Source organism: Tamandua tetradactyla, chromosome 16 (genome assembly GCF_023851605.1).
Source record: "Tamandua tetradactyla isolate mTamTet1 chromosome 16, mTamTet1.pri, whole genome shotgun sequence".
NCBI classification, from domain to species: domain Eukaryota; kingdom Metazoa; phylum Chordata; class Mammalia; order Pilosa; family Myrmecophagidae; genus Tamandua; species Tamandua tetradactyla.
The window spans coordinates 10079180-10096329 of NC_135342.1; the positions used below are offsets into that span (position 1 = coordinate 10079180).

General features: G+C 43.1%; 1 pseudogene; it reads right to left on the bottom strand.

The window, feature by feature from the left end:
• Positions 1-9098: 9098 nt before the first annotated feature.
• LOC143658786 (myosin regulatory light chain 2, smooth muscle minor isoform pseudogene) lies at positions 9099-11720 on the bottom strand (annotated as a pseudogene).
• Positions 11721-17150: the final 5430 nt, after the last annotated feature.

Sequence of the window (17150 nt, forward strand, 5' to 3'; positions counted from 1 at the left end):
AGGAAAGGATGTTGAATCTTGTCAAATGCCTTCTCTGCATCAATTGAGATGATCATGTGATTTTTCTGCTTTGATTTGATATGGTGTGTTACATTAATTGATTTTCTTATGTTGAACCATCCTTGCATACCTGGGATGAATCCTACTTGGTCATGATGTATAATTCTTTTAATGTGTTGTTGGATACGATTTGCTAGAATTTTATTGAGGATTTTTGCATCTATATTCATTAGAGAGATTGGCCTGTAGTTTTCTTTTTTTGTAATATCTTTGCCTGGTTTTGGTATGAGGGTGATGTTGGCTTCATAGAATGAATTAGGTAGTTTTCCCTCCACTTCGATTATTTTGAAGAGTTTGAGAAGAGTTGGTACTAATTCTTTCTGGAATGTTTGATAGAATTCACATGTGAAGCCATCTGGTCCTGGACTTTTCTTTTTAGGGAGCTTTTGAATGACTAATTCAATCTCTTTACTTGTGATTGGTTTGTTGAGGTCATCTATTTCTTCTTGAGTCAAAGTTGGTTGTTCATGTCTTTCCAGGAACCCGTCCATTTCATCTAAATTGTTGTATTTATTAGCATAAAGTTGTTCATAGTATCCTGTTATTACCTCCTTTATTTCTGTGAGGTCAGTAGTTATGTCTCCTCTTCCATTTCTGATCTTATTTATTTGCATCCTCTCTCTTCTTTTTGTCAATCTTGCTAAGGGCCCATCAATCTTATTGATTTTCTCATAGAACCAACTTCTGGTCTTATTGATTTTCTCTATTGTTTTCATGTTTTCAATTTCATTTATTTCTGCTCTAATCTTTGTTATTTCTTTCCTTTTGCTTGCTTTGGGATTAGTTTGCTGTTATTTCTCCAGTTCTTCCAAGTGGACAGTTAATTCCTGCATTTTTGCCTTTTCTTCTTTTCTGATAAAGGCATTTAGGGCAATAAATTTCCCTCTTAGCACTGCCTTTGCTGCGTCCCATAAGTTTTGATATGTTGTGTTTTCATTTTCATTTGCCTCTAGGTATTTACTAATTTCTCTTGCAATTTCTTCTTTGACCCACTTGTTGTTTAAGAGTGTGTTGTTGAGCCTCCATGTATTTGTGAATTTTCTGGCACTCCGCCTATTATTGATTTCCAACTTCATTCCTTTATGATCCAAGAAAGTGTTGTGTATGATTTCAATCTTTTTAAATTTGTTAAGACTTGCTTTGTGACCCAGCATATGGTCTATCTTTGAGAATGATCCATGAGCACTTGAGAAAAAGGTGTATCCTGCTGTTGTGGGATGTAATATCCTATAGATGTCTGTTAAGTCTAGCTCATTTATAGTAATATTCAGATTCTCTATTTCTTTATTGATCCTCTGTCTAGATGTTCTGTCCATTGATGAGAGTGGTGAATTGAAGCCTCCAACTATTATGGTATATGTGTCTATTTCCCTTTTCAGTGTTTGCAGTGTATTCCTCACGTATTTTGGGGCATTCTGGTTCGGTGCATAAATATTTATGATTGATATGTCTTCTTGTTTAATTGTTCCTTTTATTAGTATATAGTGTCCTTCTTTGTCTCTTTTAACTGTTTTACATTTGAAGTCTAATTTGTTGGATATTAGTATAGCCACTCCTGCTCTTTTCTGGTTGTTATTTGCATGAAATATCTTTTCCCAACCTCTCACTTTCAACCTATATTTATCTTTGGGTCTAAGATGTGTTTCCTGTAGACAGCATATAGGAGGATCCTGTTTTTTAATCCATTCTGCCAGTCTATGTCTTTTGATTGGGGAATTCAGTCCATTAACATTTAGAGTTATTACTGTTTGGATAATATTTTCCTCTACCATTTTGTCTTTTGTATTATATATATCATATCTGACTTTCCTTCTTTCTACACTCTTCTCCATATCTCTCTCTTCTGTCTTTTTGTATCTGACTCTAGTGCTCCCTTTAGTATTTCTTGCAGAGCTGGTCTCTTGGTCACAAATTCTCTCAGTGACTTTTTGTCTGAGAATGTTTTAATTTCTCCCTCATTTTTGAAGGACAATTTTGCTGGATATAGGAGTCTTGGTTGGCAGTTTTTCTCTTTTAGTAACTTAAATATATCATCCCACTGTCTTCTAGCTTCCATGGTTTCTGCTGAGAAATCTACACATAGTCTTATTGGGTTTCCCTTGTATATGATGGATTGCTTCTCTCTCGCTGCTTTCAAGATCCTCTCTTTCTCTTTGACCTCTGACATTCTAACTAATAAGTGTCTTGGGGAACGCCTATTTGGGTATAATCTCTTTGGGGTGCTTTGCACTTGTTGGATCTGTAATTTTAGGTCTTTCATAAGAGTTGGGAAATTTTCAGTGATAATTTCTTCCATTAGTTTTTCTCCTCCTTTTCCCTTCTCTTCTCCTTCTGGGACACCCACAACACGTATATTTGTGTGGTTCATATTGTCCTTGAGTTCCCTGATACCCTGTTCGAATTTTTCCATTCTTTTCCGGATAGTTTCTGTTTCTTTTTGGAATTCAGATGTTGTATCCTCCAAATCACTAATTCTATCTTCTGTCTCTTTAAACCTATCATTGTAGGTATCCATTGTTTTTTCCATCTTTTCTACTTTATCCTTCACTTCCATAAGCTCTGTGATTTGTTTTTTCAGTTTTTCTATTTCTTCTTTATGTTCAGCCCATGTCTTCTTCATGTCCTCCCTCAATTTATCAATTTCGTTTTTGAAGAGGTTTTCCATTTCTGTTCATATATTCAGCATTAGTTGTTTCAGCTCCTGTATCTCATTTGAACTATTGGTTTGTTCCTTTGACTGGGCCATATTTTCAATTTTCTGAGCGTGATCCGTTATCTTCTGCTGGCATCTGGGCATTTAGTCAGATTTCCCTGAGTGTTGGACCCCACAGGTTGTAAGATTTTTCTGTGAAATCTCTGGGTTCTGTTTTTCTTATCCTGCCCAGTAGGTGGCGCTCGTGGCACACGTTTGTCTACGGGATCCACCAGTAAAAGTTGCTGTGGGTCCTTTAACTCTGGAAAACGCTTGCCGTAGGGGAGGTTTGACAGCCGAAGCATCTTGGAAGAGTGCCAGCCGGCCCGGGGGTCCGAACACGGGGAGGGTCGCCGGCCGCCGCAGCACGTGAGAGCGCCCGACCAAATTTCCTAGTCGGCCCGGGGTGCCAAGCGTGGTGGAAGGGCGCCAGCTGTCGCAGCCCGGGAGAGTGCACTGTCCCCAGGCGGACTGGGGAGTCACGTGTTTGGAAGGGACCCCCTGGTCATCGTTCTCCACAGTCTGGGGATTTCTGACCCAACTCTTTCATTTGGTCCGGGGGGGGCATCACATGGTGGGGACGCTAGCCGCTGCGGCCTGAGGGGACCGCCTGCCCAATTCTGCCAGCTGGCCTGGGAAGGAGGAAGGGAGGGACTCCGGCCGCTTGCCATCCCGCCCAGGAAAGCCCGCGTCCCTCGGTGTTCTCACCGGAGCTGGTTCTCCCAGACAGTGAGCCGTTCCAGGATGGGGTACGCTGTCCCTTTGAACTCCGTCGTGGCTCCGGGAGCTGCTCTGTTTTGTCTCCACTCCCCCAGTAGCTGTTCTGGAGGAGGAAAGGTGAGGGCGGCAAGGCTGTCGAGGCTGGTAGTGGAGGAGCCGGTGAAGGCGGAAGAGGGCACCGTGGTGGTTGGAGAGCCGCCGGAGCAGGAGGGGGAAGAGGGGAGAAGGAGGGCAGGCGGGTTGGCTCTGTAAAGGTATTTCTTGAATCCACCATCTTATCCTTTGGATTTTATTTGCCACATTATATGTTCTTTTTCTTTTTTCTATTGTTACCCTTTAAGTTACCCTTATAGGTACTCTTCAATTCTGTGCCCTCCTCCACATGTCCCTCTCCTGTCTCTTTTTTTTTTTTCAACTGGCAGAACTCCTTTTAATATTTCTTGTAGGGCTGGTCTCTTGATGACATATTCTCTTAGCATTTGTTTATCTTTGAAAATCTTAATGTCTCCCTCAGTTTTGAAGGACAGTTCAGCTGCGTACAGAATTCTTGGCTGGAAGCCTTTCTTTTTCAGGATCTTAAATATATCATACCACTTCCTTCTTGCCTCAATAGTGCCAGTTGAGTAGTCTGAACTCAGTCTTATGTGTTTTCCCTTGTACGTAGTAGATTGTTTTTCTCTTGCCACTTTCAGGATTTTCTGCTTCTCTTTAATATTTGACAGACTGATTAGTATGTGTCTTGGAGTTTGTTGCATTTCTTTGATTTGCATATTCATATCTTTTATAAAAGTTGGGAAGTTTTCCCCCATTACATCTCCACTAATCTTCCTGGCCTTTTACTCTTCCCTTCTCCTTTTGGGACATGGATGATTCTTCTATTTGTGCACTTTTTAAAAATTTATTAGTTAAAAAAATAAACAAAATAAAACAACATATATAATCAGTAATTCACAATATCATCACGTTTTGCATATTCATCATTTCTTAGAACATCTGCATTAATTCAGAAAAAGAAATACAAAGACAATAGAAAAAGAAATAAAACAAATACAGGAAAGAAAAAAAAAGATTATACCTACCATACCCCTTACCCCTTGCTTTCATTGATCACTAGCATTTAAACTAAATTTATTTTAGCATCTGTTCCCCCTATTACTTATTTTTATTCCATATGTTCTACTCCTTTGTTGACAAGGTAGATAAAAGGAGCACCAGACACAAGGTTTTCACAATCACACAGGTACATTGTGACAGCTATATCATTATTCAATCATCCTCAAGAAACATGGCTACTGGAACACAGCTCTACATTTTCAGGCAGTTCCCTCCAGCCTCTCCATTACATCTTGAATAACAAGATGATATCTACTTGATGCATAAGAGTAACCTCCAGGATAACCTCTCGGCTCTGTTTGGAATCTCTCAGCCTTCGACACTTTGTCTCATTTCCCTCTTCCCCCTTTTGGTCGAGAAGGTTTTCTCAATCCCTCGATGCTAAGTCTCAGCTCACTCTAGGGTTTTTCTCAATCCCTTGATGCTAACTCTCCGTTCACTCCAAGATCTCTGTCCCACGTTGCCAGGAAGCTTCACACCCCTGGGAGTCATGTCCCACATAGAGAGAGAGAGGGGTAGGGTGGTGAGACTGCTCGTTGTGTTGGCTGGAGAAAGGGACCACATCTGAGCAACAAAAGAGGCTCTCTTGGGGGTGACTCTTAGGCCTAAATTTTAAGTAGGCTTGATGTATCCTTTGTGGGGTTAAGTTTCATATGAACAAACCCCAAGACTGGGGGCTCTGCCTATAACTTTGGTTGTCCACACTGCTTGTGAGAATATCAAGAATTCAACTTGGGGAAGTTGAATTTCTCCCAGTTCTCACCACTCCCCGAAGGGGGCTTTGTAGATACTTTTCCACTCACTGATCAAATCACTCTGGGATTCATTGGGGCATCACTCTGGACAAACCAGCAAAATCTCATGTCCTACCTGAGATTCCAAGTACTTATGGCATTCAATCAAACTATCTACATAAGTTATATTAGGAAATGCACTAGTCAAAATATAAATTTTGTAACTAATAAATATTTTTTGCTTTAGTCTCACACAGGTGACATTTTAAAATATTAATTACCATCTATTTTCAGTACCCTGCAATAATGACATTCCTTTGTTCTTCCTCATGCAAAAAATTGTTTTAAATTGTACCTTGTACATTTCACTATTATTATACACTCTAGGCATTCCTAGATTATACCATCTCAATCTTTAACATCTATCTTTCTTTCTGATTTCATTTATGTCCCCAGCCCTCCTCCCTCTATCATTCTCATGTGCACTTTGTTTTGTCCACCATTTCCCTGAGCTCCAATTCAAAATTTTCCATCTTTTTTGTCGTTTGCTCTTTTGTGTGTTCAAAATCAGTTGTCCTGTCCTCTAGTTCACTTATTCTTTCTTCTGCCTCTTCAAATCTACTATTGTGTGTATCTAGCATGTTTTTTATTTGGCCTTACAGGATCTTTAATCTCTGTGAGAGCTGCTATTTTTCTATATTCTTTCAAATTCCTCTTTATGCTCTTCTACTGTCTCCTGATCTCCTTTATGTCATTAGTCATCCCACTGTTTTATTTAGTAGAGTTTTATGAACATATTTGATTCATTGTTCCAAAGTCTGTGTTCCCTTCAGTGCTTTTAATTTAGTCATTAGACTGGGCTATATCTGTCTGCATCTTCATATAGTTAGTGCTCTTCTGTTGTCTTCACAGCATGTAAATATATTGATAGGGTTACTTTGGAAATTTATTTCCTTCAGTAGTCTAAAGCTTTGCATTTGCAGGACATGTATGCAGCAGGATGCTTGGAGTGGGGAGGGGCACAACAGTGTGGTGACAGGTTGTGGTGCAGACATATGAATGGGTTGCGAACTCTATGCTAGTTCCTGTGAATGTGGGGTGGGGGTTGTGGGGTTGTGGAGGGGCAGTGCTGGGGCTGTGAGGGCAAGGTGTAGCTCAGGCTGGCCTTGGAGCAGAAGCAGGGTGAGGGGCAGGGGACACAGAGGTAGGACATGGCGAAAAGCAGATGGGGGTGCTGAGCAGAGGTGCTAGGGCTGGTACATAAGCAAGATGTGTGTGGGCAAGTGACGTGGGTGAGCGCATGAAGTGTGTGGGTCGTGGGTGTCAGGGTATAGTGTACAGGGCAAAGAAGTCAGGGCACAGGGAGGTTAAGGTGTGGCTCTGTCCTTGCACAGGGGGAGGGATCCAGGGGGGCCAGGATACAGATAAGCAAGTGTGTAGGGTTGAGGCACAGGATGCAGAGATTGTGGAGCATGTGTCAGGGGTGGGTGATGATGGGTGAGCAGGGCCCTGGTGCAGGCCCACAGGTGTGGCACAGAGGCTATGTGGCACAGATGCTCATAATAGCACCTGTCAGGTGTGGGAGTAGAGAACTTGTGCAAGAGGTGGGGCAAGGGTGTACACTTGTGTGGGGCAGGGCGTGTGGGGTGTAGGGGTCAAGAGGTCAGCACACAGATACATGGCTGCCTAGCAGGGAGGCTGTGGCTGTTCTGGTGCATGTGTCTGGGGGTAGTGCCCTGGTGTGCATGTGTGCAGAGCTCAGGGGGAGCAGGGTGGGAGTGTACCTAAGTGGGCTGGGGGCAGGTGTGGTCCGGATGCACAGGTCAGTGCTTGCCCAGAGCAGAGGGGACATGGTGTGAGTGGGCACATTTCTGTGCAAGCTCTGGGGGCCTGGATGTTGACGTGTGCATGCGCAGAGCTGGGGGTGGGGGGCTGGCGGGGTTGAGTGACTGCACAGGCTGGGTGCAGGGCTGGCCCGGGTTTGACGGTGAGAGCCTGCAGCCTGGAAGCGCAGGTGACTGCCAGCAGGGGGCAGGGAAGTAGAGGTGGGGGGTTCAGGAGCTAGGCGCAGGTGCATGGGTCTCTGTGCCCTTGCACTGGAGAGATGGGTCAGGCTGGGACAGGCTCGCATGCATGTGTGCAGCAGGGGTGTGGGGTGGGGATGCGTGGGGAGGGGAGTTGGGACAGGGGTGTCTGGAGCACGAGGGGGGGGAGGTGGATGATGTGCGTTCAGGTGGGGGATAATCGCAGGTTGCAGGCGGCGTATAGAAAAATAGGGCTTTGAAGGAATGCAGCTTGGCTTATTTCCTTTTCCCAGTCTCCCTGTCCTTGCACTCCTGAGGGCTCTGGGCCTCCATTTGGAAATGGGCACATTAGGCTGTTTGCACTAGCCAGATGGTCTCTGGTTCTCTGCATCTCAATTCTTCTGCTTTTTTCAACCAGGGCCTCCCTGTGTGGTGGAGAAGACCCTCCCGGGTCACTTGCACCCTGGAATTGCCCTCCTGGCCATTCTTCTGTCATTTCTCAGGCTGTTGCTTGGAGCAGGGGTGAACTCCACCTACCCGATTCCACCATCTTCCTGGAACTCCTCTGAGTTCATTTTCGAAAACTTTTTTTTTTCCTACAATCTTTTATTTTCTACCTGGATAGAGTTTTCTAAAATTCTGTTCAAATAATCAATTACACCAAGATTATTTAAAATTTCAATTATGGCTACACAATTATTTTACAATGTAGTAGAAATGCATTATACTTTTAAGAATTTAGGGCTTTTAAGAGACCCCATCAAACCCGGGTCAGACCCACACCCAGCCTGTGCAGTCACTCAACCCCGCCAGCCCCCCACCCCCAGCTCTGCACATGCACACGTCAGCATCCAGGCCCCCAGAGCGTGCACAGAAACGTGCCCACTCACACCATGCCCCCTCAGCTCTGGGCAAGTGGTTACAGCATGATAAACTCTGGAGTTAGGCATCCTTGGATGAAATTCCAACCCCTTCACTCACTAATACTGACTTGACCAGTTAGTTACTCAACCACTCTTAACTCAGTTCCCCCACTGGAAATACAGAACTAATAAAAATCGGCTTCACGAGGTTGAAAGGAGGATTCCATACAAATAATGCACATGTGATGCTTTACACACAGTAAATTTCAAAAGTGAACTACTCTTTTCTTCAGATTTTGCCTCTTCTCAAAATTTTCTTCAGATTTTGCCTCTTCTCAAAATTTTAATCATAAATGTTTAGAGTTTTATATGATATATTCTATGTTTATTAGTCAGTGGTTCAAATATCTGACTTACTAATAGTGTGAGGAAAAATGAAGGCATAACTGTATAATGTCAAATTGTACTTAAAAGTTCTGAAGAACACTGTCCCATATATACGAAAAAATCATTTTACCATGTTATCTGAATAATATGAACTTGAAAACCTGAAAAAAGAACTACCCTCAACTACCACTCATTGGTTTAACTTGCCATTTTTTTCCATTGGAGTCAGCATTATCTTTATTTCAAAATAGAACTTTTTAATTATATAAAAATGTAAAAATCCAGCAAAACCATAAATATATATATATTTTCCTGAGCTTTCTCATTTGTTGATTTTTATTCATAATCTCTTTTTCATCACAACTCACAACCTCATCTCCTTTTCCAGTCTGATTACACAATTGCTAAGTCGTAGAAAGTTCTGGAAAACCTCAAAAGAAAAAAAGAAGATACAGCGGTGAAGCTAAATGCATGCAAAAGGTTCCAAGAAGGTCTGTGTGTGTGTGTGTGGGGGGGGGGGGAGTGTCTTAGAAATAAAACAGAGTAAGACAAAGTAACTGGAACAGTTAAGCTAAAGTTCTTTCAGTCATCCTGCAAGTGAACTCAGTGTGATTGAAGTTCTCTTTCTTGACAGGTGCTTCTATGTACAGTTCGTCCACTTACTCATCTGTAAACCAGTCTCCCATGGTTGCCAGCAGCTCTCTCTGGTAAACCTCCTGGGTGCCTGTCGCTTCTTCATCAGAGCATGCAAAAGCATTTCTGATGACATCCTCTGGGTCTGTGCCATTTAATTTCTCACCAAACGTAGTGAGAATATGTTAAAACTTATGGGACCTGGAGTCTCAGTCATCATCACCTCAAGGTATGCACCTGCTGGGTTCTTCCCCAGAGAAGCAAGCATATCATGCAAATCTTCCTTATCAATGAAACCATCTCTCTTCTGATTGATCATGTTGAAGGCCTCTTTGAGCTCTTAAATCTGTGGCAGCTCAAACATGGCAAACACATTGGATGTTGTACACTGAGGGTGCTGCTTGGTGGTTGCCTTTTTGCTTGACATGGTGGCTGCTTAGTTCCATCCCAGACTCCAGACCCAGGCTGTCCTGCATGAGTAGACTGGGGGCAGTGATGACCGAGGGGAGTGCCCATTTTTGAAAATTGTTTTTGCTGTGCATAGAATTCTGCACTGACAGGGTTATTTCTTTCAGTACTTTATAAGTACTTCCACTGTCTGTTGGTTTTCATAATCGCTGAAGTGAGGTCTTCGTAAGTTTTTATATATATTCTTCTTATATATTTCTTTTTTCTCTAGTTGCCACTATGATTTTCCCTATATCTTTGGTTTCCAGCAGTGTGACCATGATGGAAATGTTTCTTTATATATTTAAAAATTTAACTTGCTTGACTGTCTCTGATCTTTTTCAATCTGTGGATTTTTGTTTATCACTTGTTTAGGAAAAATATCAGCCAGTCTCTCTTCAAATATTTCTTCCGTCCCACCCTTTTCTCTTCTCTTTCTGGTATTCCAATTACATATATGTTAAGAGTATTTGCTGTTCCACAGTGCTCGGGTGCTTTTTTCTGCATCTGTTTTTGTTTTGCTTTGACTTTTTATCCTTTATGCATTTCAATTTAAATAATTTCCATTGACCTGGCTCCAAGTACGCTGATGACTTTCTTAGCTGTGTCCAGTGTGCTGCTAAGTCTTCATTTCTGTTATTAGTTTTTTTTCTAGCACTTCCATTTGAATATTTGTAAAGTTTGCATTTCTCTATTAAAATTCACTATCAATTCATACATGTTGTTCACCTTTCCCACTAGATATTTTAACTTATTGATCTTATTTTAATGTCCTTCTTTTGATGACTTGGTCACCCTTGGCTAAATCTGTTGATTTATCTCTTGACAAACAATCTTTTTTTCCCCAATATCTTCTGTCTCATGATTTTTGACTGAATGACAGACTGAGTGAAGAAGAACAGTAGAGAGTAAGGTAAATCATTATTTATGCCCAGAAATAGGGACACCTCTTCTTTGGTCAGGCTGTTGGTGTGGGAGGTTGAGTAAATCAAGTTAGTAACTGGGTATGGGTTTTGTATCAATATAGTGACTTTTACTGTACCACAGAATTAAATTTCTCCAGCAATGGGCTGCTGATATCTTAGTGTGGGGTCTGAGATTCTGTAGGTTTTTTTTTTTTTTTCCTGTGTTTATGTTCCATCCTCAACTTTCAGAAATCTCTGTATCCTTGCCCCTAGTGGGGCTCTCTCTCATGCTATGGCCCCTCTCTCAGCACTTTTACCTCTTACCAATGGCAGGCAAGCACCACTTTTTATCTCTTGGCATTCTTGGGAGGGAGAGTGTTTCTTCTCCTCACTTAAAATCAGTAGATTTTTGCATGGGTCCTGGGTGTGGAAATATTTCCCTCTTCCAAAGACAGAGAATTTTCTTTCATTCCTTCCTTAGGAGTTGTGGATATTTGCTTGGTCCCTGGCAACAGGAGGGTTTGCTACCCCATCCCCAGAGATTTAAACTTCTGTTTCTTTTTAGAGAAGCTCTGGTAAAGGGACCAGGGTTTCATGCTTCTTCAATGCAGGAGGATGAGGTGGGTGTTGCTTTCTCCAGCCTCCAGCCTTGCCCCCAGTTTTTCACATGATTGCCTGGTAGAGGTCAATGGAAAAAAGCTTCCAAATGAGTGGGGACTCAATGTGTGCCTGGGACTCCCAGTTTTCTAAACTGTCATGCTAGGCCACACTTAGTCTTTAAGACTGCATTAAAATTGTAGCTGTATTTTTCTTGTCCTTTTTAATGGTGGTCCCTTCTTCCCATGCTCTGCTATAGCTGAAACAGCCTGTGTGTCCATCTTCTCCTTGTAGGAGCTTGTCACCTTTTGGAATTCAGTACACCTGGCTGCCTTGCAACCTCAGTGCTCTAACTCAAGAAAAGTCATTATTTTATAGGTTATCTGACTTTTGACATTGTTAAGGTAGAAGAGATGATCTCTTGCAGCTTTTTAAATCCTAAATGGAAGCAGAATCCCCCTTCCCCAGATTCCTTATTTATCTCTTCCAGTGTTGATGCTGATCTTAATGGATTTTTAGATGTTTTTATGACTTGTAGCAGTTTGAAATATTTTGGGTTGCAATTACCAAAAAAAAAAAAAAAAAAAGGAAAAGAAAAAAACAACTCATAATCGAATTAAACAAATAGGGCCTTATTTTTCTTACTTCTCACATTTTTCACACATAATCACAAGCTGGCACTGTCCCAGTGGTTCAGAGAGGTGAGCACCTGCATACAGTTTCTTGGCCATTTTACTCCTGCTTATCCCCAAATGGCTGCAAGATGACTGCTGCAGCTGCAAACAGTATGCCTGAATTTGAGGCAGGAAGAAACATGAAGGACCTTTCTTTTGAGATCTAAGACACTGTATAGTGTCTGTGTTCAGTGGCTGAAGGCATTTGTTTCTGACTCTTATTATTTGGCGTGGCCTCCTCCCTTAAGATATTCCTCATCCTACTAGGTTCTTGGTCTTGGAGGATCCCTCACTCTGGACTCCGTGATTTCTCAAAGTCCAATCTGTTGCTGCCTTGTACACTCCAGGTCTTAGAAAATTTGATAAAGCTGTCTAACATCTTTTACCTTGCCCATACACTCTTGGTTGAATAGGTAATCACTCTCTCCTTCTTACTCTACTTTGGGGTGGCTGGGCATTTGGTGAGGCTTCCTTGGGCCCTGTGCTGGTTCAAAGCAGTTATGTACCCCAGGAAAGGCCATGTTCTTTGAATCCATCCCTGTGGGTGCAGACCTACTGTGGGCGGGAACTTTTGGTTCAACTGAGATATGACCATCCCATTCAAGGTGGGTCTTAATCCCTTTACTGAGGTCCTTTATTAGGATAAGAGAGAAAAAAATACCCAGATACATTTTGGAGAGAGCTCAGAGAGAAGCAGGACCAGCAGACCCCAGCCATGTTTCTTCCCATGTGACAGAGGAACCCTGGATGCCAGCAGCTTTTCTTCAGAGAAAGTATCTTCCTTTTGAAGTCTAAATTTGAACATTTGCATGGTCTTAGAACTATAAATTTGTAGACTAATAAATCCCCATTGTAAAAGCCAACCCATTTCTGGTATATTGCATTCTGGTAGCTTTAGCAAACCCAAACAGGTCCATCTGTCTGGACAGCCCTATTAATGTTATTTTTCCACTGCTTCTGGGCATTGGGAACCCTGGAGTTTCCAACTTCTCTGGGTTCCCTGTCTTTTCCACCTAACAACACTTCCGGGGACGGAGCTTAGGGGACAGAGGAAATACGCCTCTTCTCAAGGCCCCACAAAGTCCACTCACTATCACTTTAGTTGTTAAGGACATGGCTTCTGCAAAATTTCCCAAGCTGTAATCCTCATTCACACTTAAGAGCTATGCCATGGTTTCCTCATCTGTATACTGGAGATAGGAACAGAGCCTGCCTTCAAAGGTTTATTGTAAGGATTGTACAATTTACTATGCAAAGAAAAAACCAAACACTTAAAATAGTACAGTGGTAACATAATAAGCATTCAATAAATGGTAATAACGTTATTATTGTCATGACCCTTTCAAACTTATCACCTAGAAGATCTTTTCTTCTCTTGGATGTGAGGGAAATACAGGCTGCTCACTATACCATGAATTCCTTAATTTCTTCTGGGTGAAGACTTTTGCAACTCCAAGTGCCTCAACTTTTGAAATTCAAGAACCTTCGTTTTCAGTCCATCATCCTTGTCATGAATTTCAAAATTATATTTCCTCAAAAGCTTTATTTTCTCTTTCCTCTTCTGTATTCGTATTTTCCACATCTCTGTGCACCCTTTTAAATGCTCTCCCCTTACTAATGTCCCTTGCTGAATTGAGAAGGGACTAGGGAGTAGAAGTAATTGCTAGGAAAAGAGACTTGCAAGTTAATATAGGAAAACTTTAACACAGTTACTCGAGTCCAGGTCTGACACATTGGTTGGGAGATAGGTTTGCCTCAATCTCTCTAAATATAGAAAGGAAATCCTCCTAGAAAAATTTATTCTAAGAAAAGGGAAAACCAGGTCCTATGAATTTAATAATTAGGAAAACCTTAGTCTTTGGCGGGAAGGACTGATACCATCTATAGCACAGGATCTGTCAGTATCTTGGCCCCACCCTTACTGCCTTCATATCAGAGATCAGGGAGCTGTAACCCATTGGGACATGTATTAGTTATCTATTGCTGTGTAACAGATTACCATAAACCTAATGGCTTAAAACTACATGTATTTATTATCTCACAGTTTTTGTAGGTTGGGAATCTAGACACAGCTTAGTGGAGGTCTCAGCTTCAGGGTCTCTTGCAAAGCTGTCATCAAGGTGTCAGACATGACTGGAGTCTCATCTCAAAGCTGAACTGGGGAAGGCTCTGCTTCCAAGCTCACTTATACGGTTGTAGGAGGAATTCCAGTTCCTCAAGGGCAGTTGGATGGAGCTCCTTGCTGACTGCTGTCAGAAGGTTGCCCTCAGTTCCTTTCCACGTGGGACACCCCAGCAAGGCAATTTGCTTCATCAAAGCCAACAAGAGAGAGATTCTGCTGGCGCTAATGAAGCCACAATCTTATACAGCATAATCATGAAAGTGTCACCCCCCCACTGTTGCCAAATTCTATTGGTTTTAACCAGTAGAATATGAGCTATCTCAGCCCATGCTCTAAAGGAGGAGATTACACAGGGTGTGATACCCAGAGGGTCACTGGGAGCCATGTTAGAATCTGTCTGCCACGGGCACAAGAAACATTGCTAGATTCCTTTAACAGAATATAACACAAGGGGAAGTGTACCTTCCTCCCTCACCTCTACCTCACCCTGTCCTACTACTTGGACAGAGTTCTGCAAGCTCTGGGGCTTTTGGTGGATGTGTGCTGCAGAGCAAAGGGGCAGAAACTGTACCAGTCTCTGAAGGAGACCACTGTATTCTTAGGAAGGAACAGCAGCAGGATAGCTATAGCATCTAATAGGGCATGGGGCACCCACAGAACACAGCAGTGCTAACCTGGCCCCCAACATGAAGTTTCTTTCCCTGTAGGAACTAGAAGGAGGAATCCTGTTCGTGAAGACATAGAAAATACCTTTACTGCAAAGATACCCAGAAGAACTTTTAGAGGAGGATGAGGGGTAGACTATGCAGAGAGCCTTCTAGCTAAACAAGGGAGAGCTGAATTTTCCATTGTTCAATTGTTCCATTATTCTGATACTGCTTCCACCTTTGGCTCTCCACAGTCTCTTATCCACATGGTGCCCTAAGTTATGCTTTTAAAATACAAGACAGATCACATGGCTTTTCTTCTCATCTCCCTTCTGATTACATAAATTCATTTTTGGAATAAAATCCAAACTTTGATAAAGATTATTATCCAGGATATCCAAGAGACTACAAGAAATACTACTGCCCTAAGTTCCCTCCATTTCTCCTCTCCTTGGCCAGCTTTTGCCACAACAAGAGACTCAGAGAAGCAACTCTGACTAGGTCTGTCTCCCCTTACAGACTGAGTACCTTGAGAAAATAAGCTGTGTCTGAGTTACCCTTGTGTGCCATGTCTGAGTTACTATCGTATCTTCAGTACCCAGTACAGGATCTGGAGCATAGCTAGTGCATAAAGAAGAGAGTTGAAATCCAGAAACTTTAGTTTTATCTGTGACTCTCCCATCTCTTTTAAAACATGAACTAAGCAACTACTGTGGCCCATGCACCACACAACTGGCGGTTACAGACCTTATCATTCCAAAACCTCACAATAACCAGTGACATAGTTATCAGATCCACATTTCATAAAGAAAACCGAGGCACAGAGAGGGCAGTGTACAAAGAGCCCTTAACAGATTACAATGCAAAGAAATCACTAGATAAGTGTCAATAATTATTTACCTCACCTGCCTGGTCTGGAGTCATCTGAATTGTGACCATTCTTGCCTCATCTCTCTCAAAGTGATATTCTAGCTCAAGAATCAGCCCTCTGCTTTCTCATTCTTGTTTCTGACCTTTTAAAAACTTCTCTCTCCTCGTTACATCAAAGAAGATGCTGCCCAGGCTTCCAGATAATGAATCGTTTTCTCCTTCACAAACCACTTCTCCTTTTCTATTTTCCTACTACCAAATCCCTTCCTCCTCTTAATTTACAATCCCAGATCGAAGGCTGGGAAGAGTTCTGGGCTGGTTGCAGCCCGGCTTTGTCAGTAACTCAATGGATAACAATGACAGACGCCATACGTTCTGATTTCCTCCATTTACCTGTGTAAACTGGGAGGGTTTATTGCCGAGTATGTATGGGCTTCAGGCTCTGAAACTGTTTTCTTCCAGGTTTCACTCCCTTCACCGGGCCCTGGCGAATGCATGGGTTGTCTGCATGTAGCCTCCTTTCCTCTCACTGAAGATCTTTCCCTTTTCCAAATTACCTCCCACTCTGGTTCCCAGAGCTCCAGCCTGGACCTTCATCAGCACGTCTCCACCTCGCTATTTCCTGGAAAACCAAAGCTCCTTTCTAGGAACACCGAAGAACTTATTTCCAGGGAACGAATGAATTGAGCTGTTTAACGACTTCGGGTGAGCGCTACTCACTGACCCGGAAGCGCCACGCGCGCGATGCCCTCTGGCACACTGAGGGGGAGGGGACCCGCCTACGTCCCAGCGGAAGGCCACGGAGTGCCCCGCCCCCACAGGAGCACCAATGAGCATGCGCAAGCCCAGTCAGAGCCAATCAATGACTGGGGATGTGCGCGGGGGCTGCTGGGACGGAAAGAAACCCTCAGGGAGACCCATGGGTCTCCCCAGCGTGAGCAACTCTGAGCTGGCCTCCCTGTCAGGCGCCCTGGGCCCTAGCTGGGCGCTTCCGGCAGATCATTTTCGTTAGAGACTCCAGCCCACTTAACTGCAGGAATTCCATCTTCCTCCAACCCAGTGCTTGTGTTCATGAGGTGGTAGTGAGGCAGATTGGAAGCCATTGATCGAGGAAGAAAATGCCACGTTCTCGACCCTTAGGCCAAGCAGAAGGCCTGTGTGCGCCCTTGTTTCCTGACCTGTTCCAGGGGCCCCTGCCACCAGCAAAAGACGCCAAGGAGACCCGACTCCGGCTCTTGTTCCCATGCCGAGACCTATCCGCAGCCCAGTCCCCGCCCTCACTCCCGTTCCTCTTCCACATCCCATTCTCTTCTCCTTCCTGAAACCTAACCCTTTCCTTCTCCCGATCTTTTTCCGCTTCTCCCTCCCAACAGAGGATTTGTGTGTTTTGTTGTTGTTATTTTGTAGAAGCAAACACAGAATCTATTGTAAAGGCTTTTACCTTCAACTCAAAATCTCTGCTGCACAGGATTCTCACAGATCAAGGTGCACTGACTGTGAACTTGCTTTACAAATTTACTGAGCATGTGAGGAAATAATTTGCCAGAAGTGCGGATAAAACCCCAGCCTTGACCACGGCCATTGCCGCCCCTCCCAAGCTCACCTCTCACTCTCTAAGCTCTAGCTGCATCAGGCCAGCTCTCTTGAATTCGCCAAACCTCT